Genomic DNA, 17,217 nt, shown 5'->3' with positions numbered 1-17,217 from the left:
TCAGGGTTGCCAGGTCTGTACCATAAACATATGTGAATAAAAAGTCTAAATTATAAATCTGTTCAGCATATAAAGTGATCAAGTCTCTTTAGAAAATTTGGACTAAACTGCTCAATTCATATGCATTCATTTGAACTATCTCTTAAATAACTTTTTGAAGCGTTAAACTGGTTGTTTATTTTTTTTTAATTATTTAGAAAAAAGTTACCTGGTTGCCTTGAAATTTTGAGTTCATTGAAATTAAAATTAAGTTAATACAATGAAAAAAATTGAGATTCGACAACCTTTATTTAAATATTATTAAAAGATTGTGTAAGCATATTGGGTAATTGTGTGTTTTATTTCTGATGACCCAGTGAAACATGCCAAATAGTGCTATTTTCATGATTTATAATTTTTTTTTATGTGGGTCAGATACAATAATATTTTGAGTTTCTGTTGATTAAACAAATTTCCCTCATTGTATCAACTCAATTTTTTAATTTCAATAAACTCAAAATTTTAAGGCAACCAGGTTGGTTACTTTAAGTTAAACCAACAAAAACCAACATTTTTTTTTTTTTTTTACAGTGTAGCTGTCAATAAGGGGCCGAAAGATCTCAGATTTAATCAAAAAAGATAATTTGTCTTCTGAAGATGAACTAAAAGCTTACAGGTTTGGAATGACATGAGGGTGAGGAATTAATGACAATATTCATTTTTGGGTGAACAATCCCTTTAAGAATATATCGTTTGTTCAAAACAGGAATCGATTAAAATCGAGAAATCAATATTTTTTTAACCCAGCCTAATTCACAAAGTAGTCTATGGTGGAGTCAGCTTGAATAATTTTGCATGAGAAACAATATTTCATGTGCACAGTCTTTCTAAAATGTAAAGCCAGTGATTTTTTCCTTGATGTGAATTCACCAGACCCTTCTTATCAGAGCCCCTTCAGTCTTATCAATAGCAGTCTAGTCTCATAATGCTTTGCAGCCTTGAATAAAACCTTTCCATGCTAATGTAAGGACTGCCAATGCGGCCATTCCACGCCGAAGGCCCAGCACTAATTTTGCATAATGAGCCCATTTGATACGGGGGACAATGGGAGTCTTGTGAAAGCCTTTGAAACAAAAAACTCCCAATCCCAACCACTGCAGAAACAGTACAAAAAACACTTGACATGAGGACAATAGCAAACCATCACTGCTGGAGTGGGAAAATAAACTGATTATGGGATGTACTGTAACAAATGAGTCACGATCTGAAAAATCACTGATGTCAGACACCATCAAAACAAGCGTCTCCCTCCTGTGAGGCTCAAGAATGACCATCTGTTCAGGCTGATCTGACAACACCTAATGTCCTGACTTGATCAACGTATGTTAATCTAATCTACATTTTGATAAAACAGACTTCTCTGCACAGATTAATGGATTATAAATGCAAAAGTGATCCTTTACTTTCATTAACATACCAGCGTTTCACCTGCAATGTAAGCAAATTATGTTGCATTTATTGAGTCAAAAGTTTGGGGTGAAAGTTTTTGAACAATATCAATTATATTATCAATGTTGAAGATAGACTGGTTACATCACCTACCCACCAGCACTACACCGTCATTTTGTATGCATTTTTATAGTAATACAAATGATTTAATTTAGTTAGAGAACAGAGACACCAATTAAAAGACGAACGTGTCTGCTATATACAACGTGAGATGAACGAGAGTCGCAGCACAAACGCAGCAGGATAAGATCTCATTGATCACGAGAGCGAGGAGCTGACAGACAAGATCGTCGCAGAAGGTTTGCTTTTAAAGCCAAATGTAAATTTAAGTGAGTTTGTTATTGTACTGTTTTGTTGTTGTGGGTTCATTAGCCCTTTATTATTCTAAATGAGAAACACAATTCAAGCAACCCGCCCGCGAATTGATGCCAATTCTAAACCGAAAGTAAAATGAGCATGACTGCACTGCCATTTATGACATGTTTCCAGTCTGGCACGTTTTTAATTCATGCCCATGGAAGCTTAACTTTCATAAGAATTCATTGAAACATTCGCTTTGCTCATTTTACTTTCGGTTTAAAATTAGCCATTTGAATAGCCCCCCAAATTTCCTCACCATCACATCCCTAGCTGAAGACAGTTGTGCTGCTTCATATGTTTGTAGAAAACCTGATATACAGGTGGAGCTGGGGAAGGTGGAGGATTTCAGAGGAAACCATTTAAATGTTGAGCATCAAGCTCATTGGCTGCAGATGCAACCGGAACCAATCAGCTTGTGCTGTGTAGTTAACGATGTAATTGTCAGCAGGTTGCGTTAAGGACTCATTAACCTGCACCATCTAGAGTTTTATGACAGAATTATTTATATTTATTTAAAGGGGATATATATTTATATCTATATTTATTTAAAGGGGATATAGTATACAAAATTCCTTTTCCATGGTGTTTGAACATAAATGCGTGTCGGCAGTGTGTGTACACAACCACCCTACACTCTTAAAAATAAAGGTTCTTAAATGGTTCTTTGGCACGGTGTATGGTTCTATGAAGAACCATTAATATCCAAAAGAACATTTCCATTGCACAAAACGGTTCTTTGGGGAACCAAAAATGGTTCTTCTATGGCATCACTGGGTGCGTTTACATGCACGTTCTTAAGCCGATTATGCCCAATAAGCAGACAATGAACACGGTCATGTAAACGCAGTTTCTTTTATCGACGTAAGGTCATAAACAGCATAAGCATAAACCAGTCGGGACAGGTTGTTTTTTGCCTCTTACCCCAATTTCGCGCTGCATTTAAACGCATTAACCTGCTTTCTGTCGGCTTATTGAAGTGCGCATGTGTGATCGGTGACAAAAACGCAAACTTAGAGCAGATTTAAACGCATCCAGACAGAGCGAGCTAACGTTTTGCATGAAATAAGGACATATATGACAAACGCAGAATCTTTTAAGACCCAGAACATTGTAAAGATGTGTTCTCTCGTCTCATGCAGCAGAAGTAGAAGAGGTTCAGTCAAAACGCTGCAACAGCATGAGGGATAATATGAGCCGTAAATCTCCCGCTGACACGGCGCACGCTTTATTTAACATCACAACTGACGTAACATTTGGAAAACTCTGAGTCAGATATACGGACATTATTATTTTTGACGTCACTACAAGGAAATAACCCGGTTTATTAATAAAGTCATGTAAACGCAGTTTACTTGCGTTGTCAGTTTACTGGTTTGATTACTGGAAAACTGATTATTTCAATAAGCTGATTTTTTGGAGTTATCAGCTTACTGGTGTGCATGTAAACACACTCACTGTGAAAACCCATTTTTGGTTCTTCCTGGCACCTTTATTTTTAAGGGTGTATATAATAGTAGAAATTCACCAACTCCTCTTTTTTTAATCATAAGCAGCATCTCAGAATGAGCCATTTGCAAATTCTAGCGATGTAATGTCACATTGTACAGGCCATGCCCACAACTGCAGACAGACTCCACCCTATTGTCATAGCTCCACCCCTTAGTGAGTTGTACAGATAGACAGTAAAAGAAATGGACCGAGCGATCCCATTGCCTTCTACGGCGTTAAGTGATGTCAGTATAGGAGCACTCACTTCCTGATGGCTGAGCGAACTGCGCAGGCTCAGACTGAGCTTGACGACGTAGATGTGACGTGAGCCTCCTGTCTGACAGCTGTAGGTCTTCTAGTAGATGTGGAAAGTGAAAGCTGAATCACGTTGTTTAAATATTTTCTCCCGTTGCTTTTGGCTCACTACGGGCTTCTCCCCATTCTTCTCCCCTGACTTTATCAGACTTTATGTCTCCACGTCCCCCCGACTGCCTCATAGACAGTAAAAGATTGCCTGCGAGCGTCTCCTCAGGTCTATACGGTAATTTCTCTACTGTGCGACAGAGTCGCGTTGGTTATGACGCAATCGTTAGCCTATTTTTACAAAAACAGCTTCTGCGGGGCGATAGTGTAAGATACAAGGTAATGGAGCCTTTTATACATTGTCGTGTTTCTTTAGAAATAAACAATGGACAAATGGAGTCTTTAAACGTCTCAGATGTAAAGTTATTCACTGTCAAAGTGACTCAAAAATGAATGGGAGTCAATGGGATGCTAACAGCAGGTGATGGCTTGGTTAGCAATGGCAGCCCCTAGGGGTGGAATGCTCTCCGAGCGCTAGATTACCCCCTTGGTTGTACACAGTCCGCCATGTTTATCTCCTCGCCAAAGCATTCAACAGCAGCATTCAAGACATTTTGATATATAACCTTGTGTGTATTTGACAGTTGAAGCACAATAAGACGTAAAAGAGAGCTTGGTTTAATATTCCAGGAATGCTCAGAAAACCATATGTGACCCCGTCTGTGAAACCCCGGCTAAAGTCGCAAAATTTAATTATGAGCCATAAAAATGACGAAAATAGGTAATTTGTGTTTATTGCTGTAAATGATCAATTATACCAAGGGGTTTGAGATACAATACTCAATTTTTAATTCATAACATTATAAATACTGAAATTAGTGATTTTATTGACACTACACTTATTGACACTACACTACACAAAAAAAATATCGGATGCGGGCTCCCTAAACGTCGATTTTAATCATCTCAGGGGGTTTTCATCACAACACCAGCTGATTCGTATGATAGATCGGTTCAGGAACTTATTTTTTTTTTACCATTAGGAAGAGAAAGACATTAATTTCAAACGGCACAAGCTTTAAACAGGTCATTGCGACTTTAGCGGGTTCAGATGTCTGGCGAGATATTTTCGTGTCATCGCCAATATTTTAATATTTTCTTCTTTGTTTTGTAGCTCAACATTGTGCCAATAATAACCATCTTAATTTAAAGTCATATTAGGCCTGCTATGTGTCAATATAAAACATGTTGTGGATGGTGGTGCGTCAGATTAATGCAGTTTTTCCCAACCGGGGAGCGTGGGGTGCCGCGTAAAAGGTTTCAGCACGGACTTTGCATCGCGGTTCATCTCACATCTGATGACGCATCTTTAATATAGGTTGTAACTTGAAAATAATGCTTTATGTATGTTTCTGTCGATGGATCCACGTGCTTGCTCCTCAGTTATACATTACAACAACAGCGATAATAAAAGAAAAACCTGGGCAAACGGTCTCTCTTAGTAAACTTTGTTTAATGCATGTGAGTGCTGCCGTATCTTCGAATATGAATACGGGTGTAGAGCCAGAAGATTGAGAACTCACGGGCGATCGTGATGTGAGAAGATGTGTCTCTGTGCAGTCATCCGAAAGCGCGCACTCCTCTCTCAGCGCGCAACTATTGAGTTCTCTTTCAAGTCTTACGCTTAAACGGACAAACTCACACAAGAAGTAGCCGATGTCAACATGTCCATCTTGATGAGTATCCAAGCAGACATAGTCTGATTATGCCTTAAGTTAACATACAGTCGAGAAAGCGATAAGGGTCTTAAAGGGGCAGTAGCCTTTACTGCCTTCTGTTAATGTTAAAAAGATAAGGAATCACTCACTGCTCTTGATTGAATAGCTTTTGTAAATTTAATAAGGATTAATATTTAATTTAAACAGTTAAATATGCAGTATTTTTTCATTTGATTACTTTATTCAATTTATTTACCTAAAAACTAATGTTAGACCTACCTGAAAAGAAAAGAAAAAAGCATTATTTTATTATCTTTGCTGAATAGTAATTATTTGTTCTGCTGCTTGTATTTAAGTTATTTGTTCTTTTCTTTATTTTTATTTGACAGTAGTCCTTTTTTCCATGAACATAGCAAATACCGAACCAAACAGAAACTGTGAACCTAAAACCTAAAACCGAATCGTGAGCAATCTGTAGCGTTACACCCCTAGCGTAACATATACGAGGGGGTGCCATAAAATGTAGAACATTTTCAAAGTGCGCCATGACTGAAAAAAAAGTTATTAATTTATTAATAAAGTTATACAAATAATTTCAATTAATTGACATGGTAATTGCTGCTACAATCAAGCCCCAATTCGTTTGAATGTTTTTGTGCTTTTTGGACATGAGCATCATCATAAATAGGCCTGTTTTACAAACCTTTAAGAATTTTCCCATAAATGTGTCATATATCACTGAAAATGGGAGAATCTCAGCTTTAATGTGGTATATGGCTCATATGCAGGATAATTATGCATCAAATGTGTTGCAGTTTTAAAAATAAGCTTGTGTTTACATTGGAATTTCTCAAAACATGATTTTCTGAGCCCGAAATTCAGCAAATCTTTAACATAGCCATACTCCGTTAATATTAGAGATATCAAGGTAATATTTTAACAGAATGTTCTTTATAGTATGTAGAATGATTTAAAGTAGAAAAGAGTGATTCACAAAAAAATGACTTTAGGAGGGTTTTCTCAGGCAGGGTCACATATATCAGAACTTTAGAGAGATATGGCTTTAAAAATGCAGATAATATACTTTCATGATGAACTGTAATGTCACATGAGTGTGTCCGTGATAAAATTTAAAGCTGATAATCAAAACAATAACTTTTAGTTTTTGGCAGAGTATCCAAGGCACGAGCTGTCCACCCTCTTCTGGATAGGGGGGCGGGGAGCAGCAGCTCATTTGCATTCAAATATATGGTATAATAAATTATCTGTGGGGTATTTTGAGCTGAAACTCCAGACACAATCTGGGGACAGCTGAAACTCTGGAGAATAATAGCTTATTATCAAAAAAACTTTCAAGATTCACAATAAATAAATTATGAATACATTTTTGGGTGATTATATAGTGTTCTTATGCCATGTATTCTTATACTATTCACTGGTCTTTTAACAGTCATGAAAAAGTGATATTCAGAAAGACACGGATATAGGAGACTATGTTGGATGGTTCATCCCGGCTGCTCCTGACAATTCCCTCATATTCCCAGCCAACGAGCTTCCCAGTCTATGACCTTGTCTTTGTGTCGCGTCGGTGCTGTCAGTCAACCTCCTCAATCTCTAATCTCTGTAATCCACTTCCACTCGTGAACATGACAGGTGTCTCATAAAATCGAAATCAGGCCAAGTCAAACACCGACCACAAAATGCCCTGAGGATGAGCCGCGGGGTCACGAAGCGGCCTAATGTACACGGTCCAAAAATGATGTCACGCAATAATTCATGTGAAAACATCCAGTTTGCAAGTCTGAACCTGATTTCTGATCCACAATAGGTTCTGCATTCTGCATAGTCTCCCTAAAAATGGTATTTTCCTCCCAAAAATTATCGACAAAACTACATTTTCATGATAATGGTTTTAAAATGCACCTTTAATGTTTTTCTGATGCAACACAAAAATTCCCCCAAAAAATTGTTTGCAAAGACATTCGCCTGTTCGAATAGTTATTTCAGCCAATTAAAGGTCCCTAAAAACTCATCTTTGATCACCAAAATTGCATATTTAAAAGTGTTTTTCTATGAAAAAATTCTTCATGCCTTAAAATAGCTTGAATGTAACTACACCATTGCCTCATTTAATATACGTTGATCTGTGAATATGCAAATTCGCTTCCACTCACTCATTCCAGCTCAGAGATCTACTTTGCCAACTTTACTGTAGTAAACTCTGCACAATTGTACCGTCCTTTACAGTGTCGGACACATAACGGTAAATAATATATATTATTATCCTTTTGCTGACTGTGTTATCAAACAGCTAATAATGTGTTGCTAATGTTCGCCATCTCAGCGTCAGACAGCTGCCTTCTAAAATCTGTATCTTAAGAAACACTTTGAACATCTTAGAACGTCAGTGAAGAAAGTCAAACAGTTCATAACATCGTAATATACATCATATATACATCATTATACAATATAATTCACCCGCTATATTGCTAAATGTACCCGATTTTTCACATCAACAAAAAAATATCCCAGGATAACCTGGCTTCTCTTGAGACTCTCTGCTTTAGAGCGGTCAGGGTTAAAGAGTTCAAGAGTTTTATTTGTCACATACACAGTTATACAGAATACAACCGGCAGTGAAATGTAAACAGGTCCGCTCCATGGACAGCAAATAACAATTAACAAAAAAAGCACAATAAATTATAAAATAGGAATAGAATAAGGTGCTATATATATACATATGTAGAATTATGAATAAATCAAGTAAAAGAAATTAGAGATGTGGAATAAAATAAGTGAGATAAAGTAAACTGGAGACTATAAAAATAAATACGTGGATAACAGAAGTGCACTCAATACCAATAGTCTAATAAAAAGGCTATATTCATTTAACTGCCATAGAAATCAAAAGTTTCACAGATAAATGATAATAAGTTGCATGTTTTTTATGCTCCGTGTCCAGACAGAAAAAGTGCCGTTTACTAAACGATTGATTGGGCCAGACAAAATTACAGAAATCACTAAATTATTTACCGTGGCTATAGAGTAGGGGTAAGACGCATGGCATCAAGTTGACGCATATCGCGAGCATATGTTCGAATTCGCCTTTTGCCACACTCACTTTCCCCATCACATATCAGATCGGAAAGGTATTTATTTTCAATAAAAAAAATAGAAAATATTAGAAAAGGGGAAATAAAGCGTTTAACATGTGTTTAATAATAAGTTTCTTAATAAGTTTCTCGGTTAAGGGGTAAGTCAAGGTAAGCAGACATGTGCTGAATTAGAGACGATAAAAGTGAGTGGGCCCAATATCATTGGTCTTAAAAAGTGGGTGGGTCTTGTCCCACCCACACACAATGGTTCCGACGCCCATGCGTATAGTGCATAATTTGGGACACAGCTCATGTCTTAAACCAGACGCTAATTTGCGCTGCTCTTAGAGTGTAGATTAGAATCTGTGTTCTTTAATTTGTGTGTTGTCAGTAGAACACGTGCTGAACTTTCCACTCACATCAATGCTTTTATGGAATTGTGGACTCACGCTAATTTGCTCTTTTTAATAAATCTGGCCCTTATATACTGCAAAAAATGCTCTTCTTATTTTGTATTTTTTTCTTGTTTCCAGTCCAAATATCTAAAAATTCTTAAATCAACATAAGATATTTGTTCTTGTTCTCTTGGGGAACAAATCCAAATTAAGTGAGTTTTTGCTTTAAAAAAAGCAGAATTATCTGCCAATGGGGTAAGATAATCTTATTTCTGTTTGGGACAGAGACATGATTTCAGTCAAGATTACCTCATTGGCATAGCCTAGAAATCTAGCCGCCTAGCGGCAGCAAATCTAATCTGCCGCGAGTGTCGTCTAGCAACTCTCAATACAGTTCTGAGCTGTAAAAACCAAACTCTGGTTGGGCCAATCACATCGTGTATAGAGTCGGTGGGCGGGGCTTAACATAATGACGGCCAAGTTGCGCTTGCGTGCTTCTAATAAACACAGAAACTGGCGAACGGCGGTCTTTCGAATCAGCTTTGACCACAACTCTGGAAGACTTGGAGTTAAGCTTTTCTCTGAGAAAAGAACGGCACTGAAGTCATTCTTAAGAAGGGAAGATGTGTTTTGAGTTTTGCTGACCGGATACGGTGAATGTTTAATCAGTCAACAAGCTCTGCTTCACCTTTGTTGCTCTGGTTGGTTGTAGCGCTATCCTATCGCGTGCAGAGGGAGTTTGAAAGACAACCGTTTATCCTCCCCTCAGATTGAGCTGTCAATGGTGAGTTTCCAGACCAAACATCTTGATGTGGGTCTGGCTTGTCAGGCTATCATTGGCCGATAATTTTGCTTGTTTTAAGCAAAACTCACTTAATTTTGATTTTATTTTCAACAAAATATGAAAAAATTTCATGTTATTTTACTTATATAGTAAATGCATTTTAATTTAAGAATTTTTAGATATTTAGATAAGTAAGAAGAGCATTTTCTGCAGTGAAGTATTCTTTGAGTATACAGAAAACGCTGTACTTATTTAAACAACCATTTCTTTATTTACCATTGCACTGCAAACAAGCAGAGATGGTCCAAATTGTGTGTGGAACTTCATTCACGATAGAGGTGGGCGGAGTAATTTGGTTTGATTGACAGTTTGAGCAGCCAATGGAGTTACGAGGTTTAGTCACACTCTTAATTCATTAAACATTTTGCAAAACCCACAGACAGGCGTAAAGGGTGATCAATAGTAGAGATTCAAAAAAATAATAATTTAATTTTTATTATCAAATATGCCCAACAGCAATGATATGTAGAAGAAAAATCGTTACATACACTAAAAGCAGGAAATGCAAACTTTATAGGCATCATCCATCATGTAACCACAAAGCACTCATAACCACAGAGAAAACAGCCGCTGTGTTCCTGGTGTGTGGGAAAGGCCTCTTCAATGAAAGGCTTTTGAGTAAATCATGCTTTGTTAAAGCTCCTTGACCCATATGAGCAAACAGAAAGAGGCAATCTCCAGAGCGGAGATAGCAAAGCTTTTCAGATGCAAAAAAACAAGCTAAAAATAACCACACATCAGGAATTCTGTGCAAGAGAAATTCGGGGACCTTCATGTGACCTGAACACATTGAGGTCAAGCACTAATGAAAGGGTCACGTCATACAGTTTTCATCACGTCTACTTATACATTTACATAAAAAACAGCCAAGCTACAAGACCATTATAACAAACTATTTCAACTATAGTCCTTTAGGAAAGGCAGTTAAATACACTACAAGCTACTAATAGGAAGTAGTTCATGATATTGCAGTTATATAAGGTGGCAATAATTAAAGTACAGTACCCAATTACAAGATTATATGATTAACATAGAAAGAGCACTATTTATCTGGCACAAAAACAATAGGGATACTTATTACAGTGACACAATTAAACTTAATATGTGCAATACATTTTTTACCAGTTCTTTGAAATGAACTGGTCAACTGAAACATCTAAGCCACTTTGAGTGAAACATGTAATTACGTTAATTTAGCATTGCGTTTCGTTATTTGCCACCCAGCAGAGCAGGGCTGTTATTATTAACTAAAACTACAGCTTTTAAAAATCATTATCATGAAACAAAGCTGACCAGTACAATATAAGAGAATTAGAAAGTCAAGTTTGTTGGGACAAATATTATGTTGGTTTGACAAAGCCTTGTCTGAACGTTTGAAAGTTTATAATCTTTCTTGTTTTATTTTTTTGCTAGCATTTTTAACAAATTTCTAGCATGAATTAGCATGTTGCTAACATGAATTAGCATGTTGCTAACATGAATAAGCATGCTGCTAATATGAACTAACATTTTGCTATAATGAATTTGCATGTTGTTAGCATTTTTGCTAACATGATTTAACATTGTTAATGTTTTACCACATTGCTAACATGGTTTAACACTTTGCTAGCATGAATTACCACATTGTGTTACACGATTTAACATGTTGTTAACATATATTAACATGCTACTATTTTTTAGATCAAGCCTTACGTTTTAACACATGAATTAGCATATTTTAATACTTTGCTAATATAAATTAACATGTTGCTAACATGAATTAGCATTTTGCTAACATGTTTTAACAAGTCGTTAGCATGATTTAACAAATTGCTAACATGTTTTACCACATTACTAGCCCAAATGAATATGTTGTTAACATGATTTAATACATTGCTAGCATTAATTGACTTAAAATTGGGGAACTGAGGAAGTATATATCACAAAAGCACATCACAAAATTTAAGAAAAATATAAAAATGACATGAAAAATAACAAAACTGCAACATAGGAATAATAGTATCTACTTTATCAATGTTATCTTTTGAGGCTGGACGAATATTAAATTTTTTGAAAGTTACAGCAGGTTTTTATAGTTACATTGATATCTTCTTCGTGATTTCTGATGACGTGACCTCGTGGAACTGTCCTTTCTCGGTTTCCTCACAGGCTGCACAAATCATGCAGTGATGCTTTTGGATACGGAGTAAAAATAGAAACATATGAGTAAGTTGAGCATGTATGTAATGTTTAAGAGACGGTTTGGAACACACGACGAGAGAGAGAGAGAGAGAGAGAGAGAGAGAGAGAGAGAGAGAGAGAGGAGAGAGAGAGAGAGAGAGAGAGAGAGAGAGAGAGAGAGAGAGAGAGAGAGGAGAGAGAGAGAGAGAGAGAGGGAGGGAGAGAGAGAGAGAGAGAGAGAGAGAGAGAGAGAGAGAGAGAGAGAGAGATAATATACTGTATGTAATGCAATTTTGACTGAGTTTAATGAGGTTCAGTGAGAGTGAAGGCAACATCATTTCCTGTGGACAGTTATCAATGCAAAGGACTGATCGTATAAAGAAATCCTTTATCCAAATGAAAATTTTGTTCTGTATTTTAAAAAATAAAGTAAACGGTATTCTCCCATATAATAACAGTTTAGTGACCATGTCTGTCAAGCTACAAGAAACAAAGGAAAAATGCATGATAGTTTAGTATATATATGAGCTGTGCACTGAAGTATGAGAGCTTTGTGTGAGTAAGAAAATATAAAATGTTGTCATTATATTCACTAAAAATGTTCCCTTAAAGGGGTCATAAACTGAGAAATAAAATTTTCCTTGAGCTTTTGACATATAGGAGGTCATCACACTGTCAGAATATTCTGCAAGTTTCAGAACTGAAAACTTCCTTTTATTGTAACCGACTCATTGTGAAATGTGCCTATCTATGAAAGAGCGCCTCTGCAGAAGACCAACATCAACTTCAACGTTGCAACTTTGGCTCCGCCCACTAGAGTGTTAGTGATGTGACGAGGAGAGAAGAGCGATACAGGATCGCTGGACTAAAAATAACATTACTTTCCAAAGGATCCTAATGCTAGGAATGTGCTTATATATTTTCAACAATAGCCCCGTTTCCACCAAAATGACCCAAAACAATTTGTCTTAGGAACTTTTTTTCCGGGAACTGGTTTTCCTTCAGACCTATTGCTGTCTGCGTTTCTACCGCGATCTAAAATAATGTGAAGTCTAAAGTACCACAAAGATTATTCCGGTAATGTAGGACTGCGGGCGACTTTCCAGGGCCCACTGGATTTTTTCATCTGCAAATAAACGTAATAAAGCCTCAATCTCGTCGTTGGTCCATTGATTGTATTTTTTCAACGTCATTGTTGGTTTGAATAGCAAACAAATCTTACTGCACGTACCACAAAAGACTTTTAGGTTGAAATAAAATGCTGCGTGAGCTCAACTAATGAACATGTTCAGCGCCCAAGTCCCACCCCCGAAAGTTCCTAAACTTTAAAAAATGACTACCTTGCGAGCAGGGATGTTTTGATGGGAACATTTTTACCCCGGACTTTATTTAAGCCCCGTTTCCACCAAAATGACCCGGAACAGTTTGTACCAGGAACTTTTTTACAGGAACTTTTCTCCCCCCCAGACCTGCAACTGTTTGCGTTTCCACCGCGATAAAGTTCCGAGAAGAATAGGCAAATTAGTCCGGTGATGTAGGACTGCACGCGACTCAGACGTTATCTAAACCGATCTGGTGTTTAATGTGATGACTTTCAATCACAATCATTTTGTCACATGCAGTTTGTCTGCCGCATCAAAAATGTCAACGCTGTTTTCTCCAGCAGCTGGAGTGGGTTAACTGAGGCCATAGCAACTCTTAATGGCATTATATAAGCTATTTATTTGTTGAAAAGTGTAATAATCATCTCAGAAAAAAAAAAATTCTTCTGTCAGGCGCAGTTAAAGTAAAAACTGCCTGGGGCAATATACGCTGTGTCATTACTCCAACATTATCTTCATAACTTACAAAATAAAAAGTTTACCCCTCAGAAAAATGCGCTTTCCTCTCTTGTCAACATGAGCGCGGCGCGCGCCGTCACGTCATGTAAGGACACACACATAAAAGTAATGGGTCAGGTCGTTTACATGGTGAAAAATAATTAATAACGAGTATGGAAGAGATTCAAGCTGTGCTGCTTTTGCTGGTTATGTATAGGTTTACTAAGAGGTAATTAACAACGACAGACAAGAGCACTAATATGCAGATTCAGCAGCATATTCAGAAAGCTTGTAAAGCTAGATTTAAAATGACAATGTATATTATTATCAGCTATTACGGACATTGCACGTGAGATGGCTGAGATGAACGCGCACCATCAGACAGAGAGCAAGACTGATATTTACTGAACGTAGACCGAACCTCGCAAAAGACTTTTAAAAATGCCTGTTGAAATAAAAGGCTGCGTGAGCTAAGCCAATCAGCATGTTCAGCACCCAAGTCCCGCCCTCGAAAGTTCCTGAACTTTGAAAAAGTACTACCCCGCGAGCAGGGCCGTTTGGAGGGGGAAATATTTACCCGGAACTTCATTTAGACCCCAGTTCCTGCGGTCTAAACACACCAAGTACCACCCAAAGTTCCTGGTTCCTGGGTAAAGTTCCTGTGGTGGAAACGCGGCTTTAGACCCCAGTTCATGCAGTCGAAACACACAGAGTACCACCTCAAAGTCCCTAGTCTGGACAAAACTCCTGTAATAATCAACAAATCTCTTATTTACACTGTAATAGTAAAAACATGTTAAAAGTGTTCAAACGAGTTTCACATGTAATACTAGATATTTCATATGCAAAGATCTCAGCCAACCACAGCAGTAGATGTTAACACATGTCTTACAGCAGCCAATCACAGCAGTGGACATTTACACTGAAGTCTCACAGCAGACACGCCCTTCAAACAGAGCATTCAAATCAGAGGCTAAAATCTGGGGAGGAAACATGCCTTTTATTTCTAATTTATGATAATTTTCGATGTAAAAATCATACTAGCATTATAAGCACACCACATAAAACATAAAACAATACAACATTGCAGTTCATAACCCCTATAATTTTGATCTTGCACTTTTGTTAGCATGTATCTGAGAAACAATGCTGTTTGGTATCACTAACACTGAAGTTTTATTTGTATCTGAATGTAATCATGAATGACATTTCTTCTTTTTTTTTTTAAAGAAGTTGTTGTTATCACACAAAGATGTCGAAAATAGCACCTGACAAAGTTATAGCTATCATAAGACAGATAAATATGATCTAGAATGATTTCACCCTGAATAGACAATGCAGTGAATACAAAGAATTTTTAGGCAGACATATTAATGCAGTTCAGTTTAGTTTGGTTAAAAATCAAATCTCTTTCTGTAGACTAAGATTTACACTTACTAAAAAAACGTTTTAGACCACGCTTCTGATTGTAATTGTATTGAATGTGCATTTGTAGTGTACTTCAAATTAGAGTATATACTTCAAATTATAAGTATTTTTATATGTACTTGCAGATAATATAATATCAATGAAATAAAGAGCCAGTTAAGTGTACTTGAATGCACATTCATGTTTTTTAAAAGTGCACTGTAATAATGTCACATTAAACGTTTTACTTTAAAGTACATTTTAAAAATGTTTAAAACAACTCTGTGTGTTGGCTTGGTGACTACTGAGACACTTGTTGCACTGCAGTAAGCTAGATCATATGAGAAAAACATGGTAAAACATGGTGCTAAATCAAGAATACAAGATTTAAACAATAATTACAATACAATTACAATCAGGTCTAAGGGTGGTCTAAAAATGTTTTGTTGCGCTGTATAACAATGATCAGTTTTCTGTTGATGAATGATCCAAACAGTTGCGTGCCTTTCTTATTAAACAGATAATATATTAAAGCGTCTTTGGTGTTTCCATGGTTTCTACAAAATAAAAATGTAAATCTACACGGTTATGATGTCATTGATGGGCAACTCACGGACACGATTTGGGATAATAACACAAAACATTGTCAACATCATATAATATGATATAGTGGTTTTTGGATATTTTAATCTAGAAATGTTACATATTGTGCCTTTAAGTGTCCAAAATCATTACATTTGGTTCACACTTATGTATGTTATTTAATGGCCATAATAATCTCTTTTTTTTTTAATTATGCAAGTGTACTTATTTTACTTGTGTACTTACTCGTTAAGAGATACCATCACTTGCACTTCAACAGCCATGATCACTATTAGAACTGTGCTTTTATGGAAAAGAGATGTTTGAAGGTTCTTGAATACTTCTGTATTTAAATTACAGTGAAATTTATATCGACAAAATTTTGGAATGAGATGAGGCGAAGAATTGCCAAATTTCATGTATAAAAAGGGGTTCCTGCTCATGCATACTGCAGCTCCAGCTCCAGCAACATTAGAGTCTCTAGGCACCATCGCACGATGACGTATAGCCCCAGAGCATCCCACATCACGTGACACAAGTAGACCATTTCATCAGGCATCATTAGAGGTTAGTTCACTTTCACTAGTAGGCTCCCCAGCCCTGGCCATGCATCGACGACTGCATTACATAACGCTATTAATAATAATAAATGACATCACCACATATGGCGAATGAACACTAGGGAAATGTCTGTTGCATGCAATAAATAAGTTGCATGCACAAGATAGTCAACGTGAATAAGCGGCTGTTTGAACTCGCATTGCAGACTCCCACTAAATCATTCGAATGCAATGCATAAAGCCGGAGGTTTCAGGTTATCCCTCACGCACACGAGCAGGGCATTAATCACCTACAGCATCATGCGCAACTCTGCTTCCCTACTACACCATCTCCATACCAACAGATCATCATTTCATACATCCGATCGCATGCAATTCGATAAAGTCATCTGTCAAATATCAATGCGCGTCTTTTCAATGTCAATGTCAGAAGAGCTGCGCTCATCTGTCACGCGCACTGCACACAGAGATCACGCGATGCTCTTACCGTGTTAATCCATCCGCCAGCAGCATAAATATCCATCATGTATAAAGCGCTTATGCTTTATAATGTGCTGAGAGTCGCATTTTAGCCTGAAAGCGGCTGTAGTATCGGCGAATCGTGTCGTTCTCACGCCTCATCTGAGCGCATCTGTGGCGTTACTATCCGCGCGCGTCTCCTCAGCACCGGCGTCCAATGCGTATAATATGCGTTCAAAGGGGCGGGGCGCACGCGGCCAGTCAGCGTTTAAATGGGCGGGGCGACGCCTTAGGCTATAATATAGAACGTAGTATTAAACCTCTGAAACGCTGCATATTCTGTTTGCCTTTACAAAACAGTACTGTAGGTGGGCCATGGTACAGCGAGGATACCAAATGACAATACTACGTTGTTACCATGATACTTTATATTAGTACTAGTACAGTAGGCTATTGCAGCTATATTCTTTGAAATACTTTAGAGTATCATCTAAATAGCTCAAGAACATAGACAAAACTGGCAAATAATACATTTTAT

The 17,217-nt window shown here is 37.2% G+C and overlaps 2 protein-coding genes across 4 annotated transcripts in view; one reads left to right on the top strand and one right to left on the bottom strand.

Moving 5' to 3' along the window:
* The window catches only part of ajm1 (apical junction component 1 homolog), a 32,844-nt gene extending 15,958 nt beyond the window's left edge, over positions 1-16,886 (bottom strand). For both annotated transcript variants that reach the window (XR_010904441.1, XM_067439631.1), the window contains exon 1: positions 16,708-16,886. The gene's annotated coding sequence lies outside the window, so the exon portion shown is untranslated. The remainder of the gene's footprint in view (positions 1-16,707) is intronic.
* Positions 1-17,217, top strand: part of crybb3 (crystallin, beta B3) — a 783,391-nt gene that overhangs the window by 134,817 nt on the left and 631,357 nt on the right. The window lies entirely within an intron of this gene.

The sequence above is a fragment of the Pseudorasbora parva genome, chromosome 3 (genome assembly GCF_024679245.1).
Source record: "Pseudorasbora parva isolate DD20220531a chromosome 3, ASM2467924v1, whole genome shotgun sequence".
NCBI lineage: Eukaryota > Metazoa > Chordata > Actinopteri > Cypriniformes > Gobionidae > Pseudorasbora > Pseudorasbora parva.
Note: the sequence above shows the minus strand (reverse complement) of the source record. Positions and strands in the feature narration are given on the sequence as shown.